Genomic DNA, 15,226 nt, shown 5'->3' on the forward strand with positions numbered 1-15,226 from the left:
AAGGAAGGATGAAAATATGTACCTGAATAAATGCCTGTAAATAGGCTTGAAATGCAAGAAGCTAAGGAAACGATACTGCTTGCAATGCTTAGTAGAAGAGCGGCAAGCTTGTTTCCTGGTAGATATAACATGAAACGGGATATAATAAAGTTAGATCTGATTCCAATAATAGTCTTGTGAACCATGTACAACGCTTTGAAAACACCCAATGTAGAAAGGCCAAACTAGTTGAAACATGTTCAAATGTCCTAATTTTTAACAGTGTTCTGGCAGCCGCGATTGGCAACCATTGGAATTTTTAAAGTAATTTCTCTGGCAGGTCGAGGTAGCCACTGTTATTAAAGTCTAGTATATATGAAACAAAAGCAGTTACAGCCTAACCTTATGATCAAAGGAAAGAAAGACAGGTGTTCTGCTCCTCTTTGTTGAAAGAAAGCTGCTTGAACTACTGGGAAGACATCATGAAGAAGACACAGACAACAGGTGGAAGATTGATTCTCAATAGTTTTATAAACTTAAAAGGCAGAATGGATTAAGGCCTAACTTACCGTATGCTAAGGTGGGACTTCCCTACCTGAAGAAAACTAAGGATAGTCTGTGCCAGGAAGTCCCACTCAAATGAATTTCTGTGCCCAAAACCTATACTTGCCCTCACAAGTAATGATATACAATGTGTAGGGATGGCAGCATCAAATGAAAAGTGTTCAAAACAAAGTTCAGATCTTCTTCCGGCTCTTGGTTTATGATCAGCTTAGCTCTTCCCCAATTTCAAAATAGTTCACAAGATATCGGGGTCCCCTTCCCCAAGAGTTCAAATCTTACAGCTTTTCAAAACAACAAAGTTCCTTGGGACACTTCCTAGTTCTTTTAACCAAAATACCTTTCACTAGTTCACATAAGTAGTTCTGTTTCTTGACTGCAAATCACATAAGTGGTTGTTGCAAAACATAAACTTCTTTATGGGTACTTTCTTCCGTAAAGGAGGGCACTCGGTTTAGGCACACTTGTCGGACCACAAGGTCCACCCATTATAGGTCATATAACCAATACCCCTTCTTGACTGCTTTCCATTAACAATTGGCCACTGCCGACCTCCGACAGTGAAGTTTGTCTTTTTCATCAGTGTCACACTCGCCCAGCACTTTACTGTGGCTTGACTGGCCACCATGCACTTTGTTACACTTTCTGTATTCTTCTAGCTTTTGCCAGTTCAGGTTTCCTTTTAACCTGCAGTTCCTTGGGCTCTTTTGTTTTCTTAAATAGTTTCTCTGTTCATACCCTTCTTGGTATTCTCTTGGCTGTGCCAGCACTTGATTGTCAGACAATTCATTCCATGCACCACCTTTCTTTCATTCCACTTACGAGTGCTCAAAAACTTGCTTTTTCACCTGTGTGGCAGTCAAAAGTACTTATAAGAACTTTCAGTTTGCTCGGTATTCAAGAGTGTTTGTTTCAGGTAGCCGTAGCACCCAGACATGAGTGATTCCCTGATTCCACTCACCTGTTTACATATGGCAGCTCCCTTCCATTTCTCTCCACTCTCTGTGTTGCTTTCCAGCTTCCAGCTACACTCTGACCTCACTGCAACCACAGAGAGCACTGCTTGCTCTCCAGTCATCCTGCGGTAGCTGTGGAGGCTTCGGCTCCGCACAGTTCCTGCTGCATGCACCCAACCAGGAGGGCCGCAGGACCTCCAGACCCTCTCCCAGCCGACCTCAGCGTTCCTTTCTCCTGCTCAGCACAGCTCAGGACTCCTTTCTATCCAGCCCTCCTCACAGTCTGCTTCCCAGGTAACTTTGCAGTCAGCTTCCCCCTGTGCTCTGCGACACTAGGTTTTATACCCATTGGGATTATGAAATTACCACAGGTGTCGGTCATTAAGTTCAAATAGCCTAACTAAGGGGAAAGTCATTGCTGGACGTACCTGGCTGTTACATCAGTGCACCTCCATAGCCCTCTTATTTGTCTCAGTACAAGAGTGGTGTTTGGGGCTATTCCAATTGAAAAAGGAATGTGTCTGCCTCCATAGTGTCTCCTTGTCATCTTGGTACCTGACCGATGTGTGTCTGCATTAATATTATAGGGCTGACAGGTGTTTATCTCACTCAAATGAGGATGTGTCTTCCTAGTTGGTCTCTTCCTCGTCCCAGTATTGAGATGGTGTTTCTGGGGCAGATTTTGGCCGGAAGGAAAGGAAGGAAAGGGAGAGGGCTGACAGTAGCTTGCAAAGGCTTGAGGGATAAAGGGTTCATTCTGGAAAGGGAATAGGTGATACCATGTCTCACCTAAGGATGTTCCCTCCTCACATCCCAAATTCCCTCCTTCCAGGTGATCCTCCCTCGCATATACACTCCCAGGGTCAGGATCCAAAAGAGATGACCTTTCCCTGGCCACCTGAGAGAAGGATCCCAGGGAAAAAGAAGTGAGAACGCCCTCAGGTTCCTCACACTACATGTGCCTCTTGTGGTTCCATAGTCATCTATGGGGACACCTACACTTGGAATGGTGGTAGAGGGTTCTGGGCAGACACCAAATGAGAAAGACCAGAATAATGAGCACCATGGGTTTAAACAAGCATGAATGACCAGCACTTTCATTTTGTCGTTATTTTTGTAGAACATGGCACTCATCCAATCTTTGATGAATGTTAGACAATCCCTCAATTTTAATGATCTAAATGGGCTGTTTCCTGAAAGATGAAGTAACTGCTTTGAGCGAGGAGTCTAACATCTTCTCCTTCCTTTCCCTCTTCCTCATTATCTGTCCCTTGAAGGGCCAGCGATAGCAATTGCAATATGACTCATGCCCATATTATTTTTGCCAGCCATAAGGAAAAAGGGCAGACTTCAAATATGGAAGGGGTGAGTGTGGAAGTAGGGTTATTGTGAGTCTGTGTGTGAGGAGAGAGGCATGGCTGGTTGGTGCTTTTTCAGTAGACGGGTAAATTTGTGTTTTTCATGAAGTGTCTGGTTCTCAGGTGGTTCTCGTCTTGTTTTATATCCCCATGTTGTGCTGGGCTTTTCAGCGGTCGCAGATAACCCCTTCTCCCAGTACAAACTTGAATACCTTATTTGGGAGATGCTACATTTGTGGTGCCTTTTTGCTGGGTTACATTATTATTGGTCGGGTATGCTGCGTCATTCCATGTTTTTGCTACGTGTTTGTGCTATGCTACACTTGTTATTCTCTTCTGTGCATTAATATGCTATCCTTTCTTAGGTTTGGCGTGCTATGCTATGTGTTTTTATGCCATGTCATGTTAAGCTACTGTGACATGTTATAAAATGTTGGTGTGTTAAAATCTATGCGCTTCAGTCCGAAATGCACCTTTGCCGGAAATGTTAACACAAAATTCAGCTTTTAAATGTTCCCTTCCTTTTATGTTTATGGTGGTGTCACCCTACCCTCACACAACCCTTGTTGGACTTGTATTTCCTTCCTCACTGTACTTATACTGAACTCTGTTTCAGCTTTAGGATATTTTGTTAAGTTTAATTTATTTATTGCCCCTGCATAATGCTTTTTCTATTCTAGATTTCTATGATATGCCCTGCTATGTCCTGGTCATGTTCTGTTATGTCGTTTTGAGTTAATGTCATGCTGCATCGCGCAAGGCAGACAAGCGCTTTTAAAGGAATGGTTCGGTCAACATTTTTTATTGCCCCTACGGGTCGGCCATGTGTTTTTAAGCCTAAGTTGCTCTATTTTAGAAAAATTTCCTATGGACCTTGCCCGAGTTTTCGTCCATTAAACACACGCGAAAACAGGCATCAGGGAGCTGCCATTTTGTGATAATCCTATCATTTCCCCCATCGCCCTGGCTGACCTGCTTTTGCGGCACTAAATCATATCCTCCGCCCCTGAGCCTGTCATCAGCAGACTCGTACCGCCCATTTCACAACGCCAAAGCACGTCTCGTGTCAACATTCACTGCGCTTCAGCTAATGACGCATCGCCATGGAAATAGCAGGACGCCTCTTTCATCAATAAGTATAAACAGACCGTTTCACAACACACAGCAGCAGATTTTCGATTCCATTCCTCTCTCTGTGTTACTTTGAGTATTCTGTGACTCGTTTCTGTGCTCTGGTCAGCTACCTTCATTGCTTGTAGACCGTGTGAACAGATACCAGTACCACCGCTATAAATTATTTTAGTTTGTTTAACACACAATGGCTACAATAATGCCCTACATGTATGAGCCCGAGTATACCGAGGAGGAACTACTGGAAAGGGAAACACGCGAAAACGATGCGTCTTCGGATGGCAGTTGGGAGGACGATTCAACAGCTGGACCTAGTCGCATGGACGGTGTTTCCACCTGATGCACATGCAATCGGTGCGAGCTAATGCCAACCGAGGATGAGAACTGCTGATGCTGTGAAAACTTGCGATGCGTGGCCTACATTTCGAGCCACGACTGCAATGCATCACCGAGCTGCCAGACTTCAGGGCAGCCTGCCTCACACGGTCCGTGTTGAGGATAATGATGGTGCTTATGCACGAACTTCGCGCAACTGTTCGTCCTCGTAATCCGAATAACGAGTAAGTATACTCTGCTTGTCATGCCACTCCTATTTCATGGTCTTCTACTATATCCAAAATTACATATACATATCATTGTAACGCATGAAAGTCGTTCAATAGTGTGCAGTGTCTAGATAGCATTTGGGGTGCGACACGCTCGTGCATACGAGATGGCAAGTTTTCCTTGTCCGGCGAGGCCATAGATACTCAGAGTTTCTCCGAGATCCAGTGAAGAGTACTCAGCTAAACATGCTCTTGCATGCCATTATAGCTCAGATTAAAAACACTAATGTCCATTAACTTCTGAGGAGATTCCAGTGAGACTTTCCGCCGTCAGACAGATTGAGGAAACAGAGAGACAGTGCTTATATTTCCACCATGGGACAGATCGAAGGGACAGAGACACAGTTCTTCAATTTTCCAACGTGGGACAGACCGAGAGAAAGAGACACAGTGCCATATTTTCCGCCGAAGGACAGATCGAGAAGAGCAGAAACAAGAAATTTCACCATCTCATTTTTTCCTTTTTCACTTTTTCCTCTATTTTTCCTTATTTTTATTCATATTTTTTCGATGTTCACATTTATTTTTATTTTTGTTTTCATTTTTACATCAATTTATTTTTGTGTGATTTTTTGCAGTTCCGTCTTTTCATTCCTTCGCATTGAACAGGTTCCAGAATGTCCTCAGGACCAAGGCAAATTCAAGGAATGCACTGGGACTTTACCTACTATAGATATGCATTATGAATGTGATGCACCTGTTGATGCTAGCCTAACCCTTTTTCCATAGTCTAGTATAAGGAACTGTACTGCATACTCAGAGATTACTGACATCACCCGCAAGAGGGGGGACGCTTGAAAAGCACTCGTCACTTTACATAGTAATGAACTCTTGAGTTACGAGATCAGAGCAAGAGAAGGAATGAATAACTGACTATGGACTTGTTCAAAATGGGGGCCCAGAACAGTAACCTAGTTTTACCACCAGCAGAGGGGCGCCCCCACTTCCCTGGGAGGAAATGCTGCCAGATGTCCAACAAGTCCATCATGTGTATATGCTTAGTAATTATCATTGTCTTTCTGTCGTTGGCTATCAGAACTGCTTTCTTTATTGGTGCACGAAGCATCCCAATTTCAGTGCATCCACCAGATAACGAATGTCTGGGGCCTACAAAAGCACCCAGACCCTCTATAGTGATCCCAGTCCCCAGAAAAAAGATGGTAAAACAAACGAGATAAAACTAAATGTAATAAGCAGTGATTCATACACACTTAAGGTAATGAATGAAGAAAAAGGTTGGAGACAGGGTCAGCACGGAGTGAATGAAAATGTAGCACTGACCACAGCACACACACACGCACACCGAACACACACAAACAAGGGCAAGTGTCAATGGCAACATGACCTCAAACAAGGGCAACAGAGAAAGGGAAACTGCCTACAGAACGAACAGCTCCAGAAAATAGTGGAAGTAACCAAGAGGAGCCAGGTGAGAAACCAAAGGGAGATGGCATAGAAAAATCCCTCAAAAGAACAGATGTAGCCACAAAGGAACTCACAGAGAAAACACAAATGCTAATGGTCCATCTGTTACCGTTCATAGTCAGAGCTAAGAAACTACACGAGGAACTGAAAACTAGAACTACAGAGACTATAACAGTAAGCACGCCAGCTCAGACGCAAGGAACAAGCACCAGACCTACGACACAGCCACGCATTGGGGAGTTGGTGAGCCAACGGCGGTTAGAGAACATCTACAAAAAATTACAAAAGGAAAGGCAAAGAAACGCAAAACCTTCTCCTACCACAGCGATACAGGTAATGAAACCCGCTCCGCTAACAAGCATGCCCAAGAATCCTCCAGCAAGTAAGAGTCATCTAGACGCATTTAGAGACATGGTTATAGCTAACTACAAAAGGACATTGGGGATCAAGAGAAACCCACATGAAGACAACAATGAACTCAATGATTACCTGGACAGCACAGCCCATCTCGGAAACAACATATGGTATCAACATATGAAGGAAGTAGGACGAAGTAATCAGAAGGAGAATGCTTCGTCTGCATGTTCCTACCGTACAGCATGGGAAAATCCAAGATCTTCATGGCTGTAGAAATTTATGTCCCCATAGCACACTGTATGTCACACATAGCAATGTGCAACACCAGAGGACAATTTATGGGAAGAGACGCTTCACTGATATGGGCCACCGAAAAGGACTACCAAGATGAAGATGGCTACATCCAGGACATTAAAACAAGAAACAGGGCGCACACCAGGAATCACATGATCAGATACGAGAATCCTGACATCAAAGGATCAGGAGCACGATGGGTAATAAACCAGAGACTGAACATTCAAGGAAGAACTGCAGAAGAGGCACAAATCTGGAAGAACAGAGACCAAATACAGATCTGGGGAACAGTGGTTTCCCCAAATGGATGGGAAGAAGGAGCAGTGATCTGCCGAGCTTGGATGGTCCTTGGAGCCTGCAAGGAAGCAATAGAAAAATCTCAAAAACTGTGCAAACCCCTGTGGCCAAAGCTAGTAAAGTTACTAAGATGGGTTGAAGATAGCGGGGGACCCCTGCAGATAGTGCCACTGGAGAGCCCGAAACTATGCTTCAGAAACAATGGCACAAGGAAGATGGGAGAGAATGTAAACTGCAGACGAATCTTTGAAGCCCCAGGAATGACACAAGGAACCGCAGTTATTATAGACCATTACTGGGCGTGTGGATCCAAGGCATGCCCGAAAACTCGGGAGGCATATGCACACTGATGAACGTCCACGTTCCCGCGCTAGTAATCCCTAAGAATGACCTGAAGTTGGACAGTTTCCTGAAAGCAGATGCTCATCTAAGGAGAAGGAGATCTGTGGAACTGGTATCCAGAATGAAGAGAGAAAATTACTTTTCTACCAAATCAGAAGCATTCCATGCAATCCCATACGAGCACAGACTGTTTAGCCTCACCTCAACAGTATTCACAACACTACTCCTGCCCCACATCCAAGTTGGTGTAAATAAGAAATGGTTGCAGATAACCAGATGGGAGTTATTGCAGACCATCAATACCACTATAGAACGATTTAACACGATGAAAGAAGAACTAAGAGCAATCCGACTGATGACCCTCCAGAACAGATATGTGCTTGACATGATCACAGCAATGGATGGAGGTGTTTGTGCAAAAATCGGAAAATCAGGTTGCACATTTGTACCATCGCACGATGAAGAAAACGGAACCCTAACAGATGCCATAAGTATGTTGACAAACTTGAAAAACCAGATGATCGATGAAAGTGATGAAGTGGACGATGACACCTGGTTTGGAGCCCTGTTCTCATGGGTCCCGCAATGGATGGCATATATATTCAAATTTCTGGGAGCCCTACTAGCAATGGTACTGCTAGGATTCTGTGTTATCGAGATAATCATTATACAGTGCCAGAAAACTGCAAAGAAAGCCATAGGGATGAAAATAATGGTTGATGTCGAACTAGGATGGAAACCCAGAGACCTGACTGATGAAGAAATAAGAGACTTTGTGAAGGCCAGCAAATTTGCTCCAGAAGAAACAAAGTTCACATATCCTAAGAAACAAAGAAGGTATGAAGGAAAATGGATCTACTGCAGTCCCAATGGACAATGTCAGCTAATGACATGGAACAAAGACGAACATGTAAAAACAGTAGGGAGTTTGAAAGGGGTGATAAAAATATGGACTCCAAAGACTCACACATTCACACCATCATGTACAAATCCTGAAGACGATGAACATAACACAGAAGAATAAAAGGAAATAAATTCAAAAGAGATCGCAGAAGTGGTTGATGAACCGACCAGAGGGGGCAGTGTAGAGGAGGTCCCAGACATGGCCTGAACCCCTGCCCCTCCTTTCGAGGTACCAGGAACGGACTCGCCAAGGTATGTGATGTATGAGGAGCAGATGAACCAACAAAGAGCTGCACTGGGACTCTGCCCAGTGTACATCAGAAGATCCATACCTGTTGAAGCGCTCTATACCTGTTGAAGCACCCGTAACCAGACAGCTCTGGGCAGCACGGTACCCTATCAGACAGCCGTACCAGCCGCTGAGAGTAAATGAAGAATACCTACAGACGGTCCATGAAGAGACCCAAAGAGCTGTAATGGAAGGCCAGTGGAAATGACAAAAGGGCCTGAACAGACTCGAGAATGAACAAAAGCAGCTATCGAAGATAACACGCCAGTGCTAGACACTATGAAAATAGTTGTAATGGACACAGGAAAGAGACGATGTTAAAACGTGAGGAAACGTTGCTACGAGACAAGATGGAAGTTACCAACCAGTTAAACGCGTGTAAATAGGTTGGAAACGCAAGAAGCTAAGAAAACTATACTGCTTGCAATGCTTGGTAGAAGATTAGAGCGGCAAGCGCCAACTATATCTACCTCAATAAGGCACGCTATACAAGTGAGACTCCATTTTGTAAAAGTAGAAGTATGCCCAGGCGGCCAGAGGCCGAACAGACCTGGTTTCATATCCCAGCCAAAGCCAGGAGAAGGAGCGGAATCGAAATTCAACAAAGAGCAGCTCATGCCTTTGAAATCGAGGTCAATCAGAGAAAGGGAGGAGAGCGTCAGCTAACAGGAATCGAAACTTCAGAGCATACCAGCCTGCCCCGTGAAGGTCAAGATAAGGGAGGCCCATGCAGGTGGCGAGGCCGAAAACAGAATTAAATACACTAAATGCTGGAAACTGAAGCAGATTCACGGTGAACAGACATATGACCAAGACAGGCGCAAAGAATTACCAACGTCTGATGTCACCCAGATCCAAGGGTGCCATAACTTCTCCAGATAAGAGGCTACAGTTTCGATGCCATGCCCAGCCAACTAATTGACACATAGCCCAAAGATACTGATTGATGGAAGGGAGGCAGGGTGAAACTTGGGACTAGAGGCACCTGGGTGTCCATTCTGCATGCTGCTAATTAAAAGTGGAAATGGATGTCTAGGGGTGAAACCTGCCCAATCACAATGGACCAAGTTATCTAGGGTCCTATATATCGTAGAACCAATAAGACGTCGTACTTGTAGTGACGTCTATCACGTGTGATGTAGAGGGACAGGCGTAGATGCCCACCCGATAAGAATTATCCAATCCGCTTGCTCTATTATCATATATAGATATAGCACCTATACTTAAGTTACCTTTCCTAACCAATTATATTGCATGTCGAGTTTTCTGTAGAATTAGACGTCAATGATGACGTGTTTTATGCATAAAGGTTGCTGTTCAACTGAAGCTTGTGGAAGTCGGAGCGAGACAGGTGATTGCAAAGATGCTGATTCCCAACTGCTTCCCTGTTCGATGTACTTGTCATTAAACGGGCTTCCCTTTGCCAAACTACTGAGTCCTCATTATTGAGTCGTGTTGGAGTAAGTGAATCCTGCACCCCCATCCCTCACATGGTGCAGCTATCTTGTCTTACAAGTACTAGAGGGTGAGCACTGACCTATGGGCCCATCAGTGGACATCTCGTCCTCTTTTACAACTCCACCACACCCAAATAAATAAATAGTACAAGAAAGCGGCACTCAGTTCACGAAAAGAGTCATAGTAGTACGTACAGCCCATTTAAGCTGGTGAGAACAATCCACACCCTGCTGAACCTAAGATTTCTCTGCTGCCCTCTATTTACTGGACAAGGTAGCAGCAGCCCAGGTTGAGAACGGTAGAAAAAGCTGTATTACGCAGGTCAACTCCCAGAAGTGTCCAGCCTAAAACGAATGCAGCCTCCCACAACGGTTTACCATCCCCATAAAATGCCTCAAGAACTTCTTTTATTATTTTTTTCCGACTGCAGCTGCCATAGGTTTATTTGATGATATAGGACTTGTGGGAAAATATGCACTTTATGATTTGAATTTACTAAATGAGTAACAATGGGCCGCTCTGGAAACAAAGGTGCTGGTAAACTCACCAGCACCCTTGTTTCCAGACTGGCAAACTACATGTTTGCCTGCCATAGCCGCTGTGCCCGACAGGTCTGACCCAGCCAGGTGCAGCGGTCATGGTAGGCAAACCCTTCACAGAAGCACCAGCACTGTTAGCAACGGTGCTGGTGCTTCCATGTCCCCACCCCCATAGAGTCCTCGTGGACTCTATGGGAATGGGGATTAACAAATATACTGGCGCCTGACTTCCCGGCCACCGGACTCATAATGAGCTGGTGGCACCGGGAAGTCAGGTGGCAGTAAATATTTATGGGTCCGGTGACAACCCGCTGGTACCAGCAGCAGAGTAACCACCAGAACCGCAATGAGGCACAATGTCTCTAAATGTTGCACATTAATTGTCAACTTCTCTCCAGGCAAGTTCCAGATGTTTGGGGTTTAATGAGAGCTGAAAATCCTTTTGAAAAATGGTTTACCGGCATTGAAATGTATTTATTTATTTAATTGTTTTTTTATAATGCATCTAATAACATACCTGAGTTAGGCTTCTAAGCGCAGATCTAGGATTCAAACCTCTGCTGCTCTGCGTGGTCTTGCTTCCAAGACCAGCGCATTGCCCCTGTGCTATCCTCCGTTCTCAAATTCTGTTTAGCTATCCTCCGTTCTCAAATTCTGTTTAGCAAAAAACAAAGGATCCATCTTTTGGGGTTGTTGAACTCTACAAGTGTGGTGGTATTATTTACACTTGATTTTCTGGTTGCTTGGCAAGGTATTTATCATTTTTTTCAGGTGGAGTTAAGTAGCCAGGTTTTATAGTTTTCAGGTGAGATTTTGAGGTTAGCACAACTGCTATTGGGGCATATTCTGCCTTTCTTTTAGGATGCTGCATTACGTCCACGGTCACACATTTAAAAATCACACTCAGGAATGCCACTACAGTGGCGATGTAGCCATCTCTTTCAATTCAATCTTTGACAAGATTTTGCACCTTCACCATGCATTCTGTGGTTTTTGGTACCATGGGATTGCTGCTGGTCTGTTGACTATCAGGTCCTTCCCACTCTTACGTCATGATCTCCAGAATATCTCTAGGGTCTTGCATACAACAGCTCAAAGGGAAAGAATCCAGTAGATAATTGGGGTGTCTTTCTCAGTGCAAAGAGAACAAATGGGATTCAATCATTCCAGTTCTTCCCATCTTCAGCCACTAACTTCCTTAGGATGTGAGTATGAGAGAGTTGGGGTAGAAACGCTAGTGGGTGCGCTCTGGCTCTGTTGGATTTGTATAGTATTATATCAAGTCAAGCCTGAAGCATCACACATAACCTGGGAGCCATCCCAAAGGCCTCCAAAAATTGAAGAATGTTGTTTCGTAAGGGTAGGTGGGTTGCCCAGGGCAAAATACATTTTAATCGTATTCTTTGAATAGAAATTCTCCTAAAATCAAAACAAGTCCTAGTCTGTTTGTCTGAGGATGATACACCGATGTTCTCAGGCTTTTCATTTTATGAGGTTTTTCATCTCATACTTTAGCCTAGACATGAAACTGCTGTCTTGATCAGTGAGTATCTCGGTCAGGAAGCCGACTCAGGTGAAGAATGGTATGAGCACATTGAGGATTGCCTTTAAAGTGTTATTTCTAATAAAGGGGGCATAGTCCAGTATAACTAGTGTTTACTTGTTTCCGCTACTGGAGGGTTCCAGTGGCCCCATGATGTCCATACCTATTCTGTAGAGCTGGACCTTGATGCTAGGCAGTGGCTGGAGGGGGGCCCTTGGTATATCATCTGGTAAAGTCTTCTGGCAAGTGGGACATGTCACACAAAACAGGTCGACTTGGGAATGTACCAGGGCCAGTAGAATCGGCTGAGAATGATTTTCTGTATCTTCTCTAGTCAGGTTGGAATGGGCCAATTCCATTACTGCCTTCCATATTTGTTTCAGGACTAGGAGCTGGTAATGATTAATGCTGTACCCTCATGGGTTTACACCCACTCTATATAGGAGTCCCTTTCCATTAATGACATGGGAGGCCTTCAGAGTTCAACTCTCCATATCTCAGACCAAGTTCTTCCAAGCTTGCTCTAGAACACAATCTATTCTCTTTGCTAAAACAACTTCTGGTGATGTGGAGCCTGGAGTACTCGAGGGCTTGTTACCCCCTCCTTGTGCCACCTTCATTTCTCCAAACCCAGCTATTTCTCATCAAAATCGTATCCTTTTTCAGTGACTCGTACTAAGATTTTTCTGCAGACCAGTTGACCTATTGGTTGGCTGGGTTTTATGACACAAGCCAGAATCCAATGGTTAAAGGGGACCACCCTCGCTTCCCCTCAGTAGACCCCATCGTCCATACATCTCCAACATCTAAGGAATGTTTTAGGGCCAATCAGGATTTTGGTGAACTCCGCCAATATGTTCAGGAACTTCCACCCTCAAACCAGTTTTAACTAGGGAATACCTTGATATCTTAGTCCAGATGTTGACTAAATCTAATCTTATCTCGACCATTTTATCTCGACCATCTGCATCCTTAACTTTTATCAGTTGATCCTCCATGCAAAGCAGACAGCTTGCACGTATCATTAAATCTAATTGGTCTATTCTTTAGTCAGATAGTCTCCTATTTGCCCAATTCAACGAAGCAGCAACTTACGTAACATTCGGGATTTTCAGCATTAATTTCAAAGACAACCCACGCCATTGACACAACAAATTGACACTGTCCCGTTTGTGAGTTGGCAAAACTGCAACAATATTATTTAGGGAGCTGTTTGGCATACCTAATATACATAAGAAAACTGCTTCATGCAAGAGGAGAGGGGTAGGCCATGAGGAGCAGCGTACGGGTGAAAAGGTGCTGGTTCAGACCCCCATAAGCGGTCACAGGACTTTTAAAACAGTGACCCACAAATGTGAGGGTTACTTTCAGGGGCCTATGGTCGATAGGTTGTTAAGTGGAAACACGTTGCCAATTTCAATAGTATGTGTTTTGTTTATGTCATCCCATATGTGGTCTTTGCTAAATTGGTTAAACATCTTACAAGGTGCCAATTCATTGGACTGAACACCAGTATTCAATACATATTACACATCTTGGATCCTCTGTAACTAGATGCTTTTTTGGAAAAAGGACATACTCTGGCTCAGCTTAAGTTCCAAATTGTTGGCCGTGTTATGTCATCTTCTCCTGGAGACAATACATCATGTCGCCTTTTAAAGAAAATTTCTGGTCTGCTTTATTTTGCTTTAAATGACGACTTGAATTTGATGTGTAAAATCCAATGTAGCTTGATTGGTTTTTCCTAGGATTTGTACATATTCTTTAGATAATTTTAACTTTATTGTGATTTCATTATGTATCTCGTGTAATTCACAGCTACGTTTTTCCTTATTCATTTTTTGTCAATGCTTTCCTTTTTAATAATTCTTTCTCTTTCTTCCCTCTTTTTTTGAAAGTGTGATGGCCTCCTGCACACTATGTTGCATATTTGCATGTGCGTTTAATTTGATTTACTTGTATTGCCCATTAACATCATCAAGCTTTTCGGAAGAGTGGTGACATCATGCACAGTATGTTTTATGCTTTTGTTTTTGACCTGTTCCATTTGCGTGAGGTTTTTCACATACTCAGAGCGGCTCTGTTATTGTGTGCCACTTCCTTATGAGTTTGATTATCTGCACAGTTACTGTTCTTCCTTATGTATCTTTGTAGACCACCCTTTTTGGTATGTTAGTCTGTTTCTTTATATGTTGGATCATTGCTTTATTGCTGATATTGTTGCTTGCCTTGTTCAATTTCCCTTTTTTGCTTTTCTCTATATTTTGTATTGTGAATTGTTTTGTAATGTTCATGTATTACTGTTGGTATTGATGATTCTTAAGCATATTATGTCTGTATAATAAGTATACACTAATATTGGGCTATAACTTTGTGGGTTTGTTTCTGATAACCTTGTTGTGTGGCATTCTCCCAGCTTTCGTTTTTTCTGCTTCCTTTTTATTTTTTGGGATACTCATTTCTTCTTTTGTGTGGCCTTTTCATATCCATGATTTATGCCTTGTATTGATGAGGTCTACTGATATTGTAACTGTGTGGTATGTATATATTAATAGTTCTACGAGATTCCTCATATATAAATTCAGATTATTAAATTCAGAGATTTGGAGTTTTAGTGCAGTTGGATTCAACTACTTTTTTTTCTAGTGAGCTTGGTGAATCGTATGGTATTATTTAGGTTGGGTTACACAGTTTTATGTTCATTTTAGTTTGAACATTTTAGTGTCTGGTGAACTCTTAGTTCTGAAACATGTCACACTCACACTATCGATTGTTCAGTACATCTTCATGCTTCTGATCCAGTGTAGTTACTTGCTGGTCTTCATTTGCTGATCTGGTGTCTGACGATTGGAGTTGACAGATAATGGCTTGAAGTGATATTTAGTATACTTTCAAGAAATTATTTGTATATGAATATCTGGATAAATATTTGTGCAGGAATTTTTGTGTGCACATTTTGACTACAAAGATAAATGTATTCCTGTGAATTCATGCGCCGGTGTGTTTATAAAGATACAATGGTTACATTATTACCCTTAATTGTTTAATATTGTTCTGAGACAGTACCATAACCTTGGCATGCAGGTCTGCAAGCCTTGCTTTGAGTGCCCTAATGCCTGGAATTCTGCCAGACCACGGGTTCCTTGTTTATTCAGAGCACCTGTCATGCAGCCACGTTAGGCCCGTCTT

Source organism: Ambystoma mexicanum, chromosome 12 (assembly GCF_040938575.1).
Source record: "Ambystoma mexicanum isolate Mex_15411 chromosome 12, UKY_AmexF1_1, whole genome shotgun sequence".
NCBI classification, from domain to species: domain Eukaryota; kingdom Metazoa; phylum Chordata; class Amphibia; order Caudata; family Ambystomatidae; genus Ambystoma; species Ambystoma mexicanum.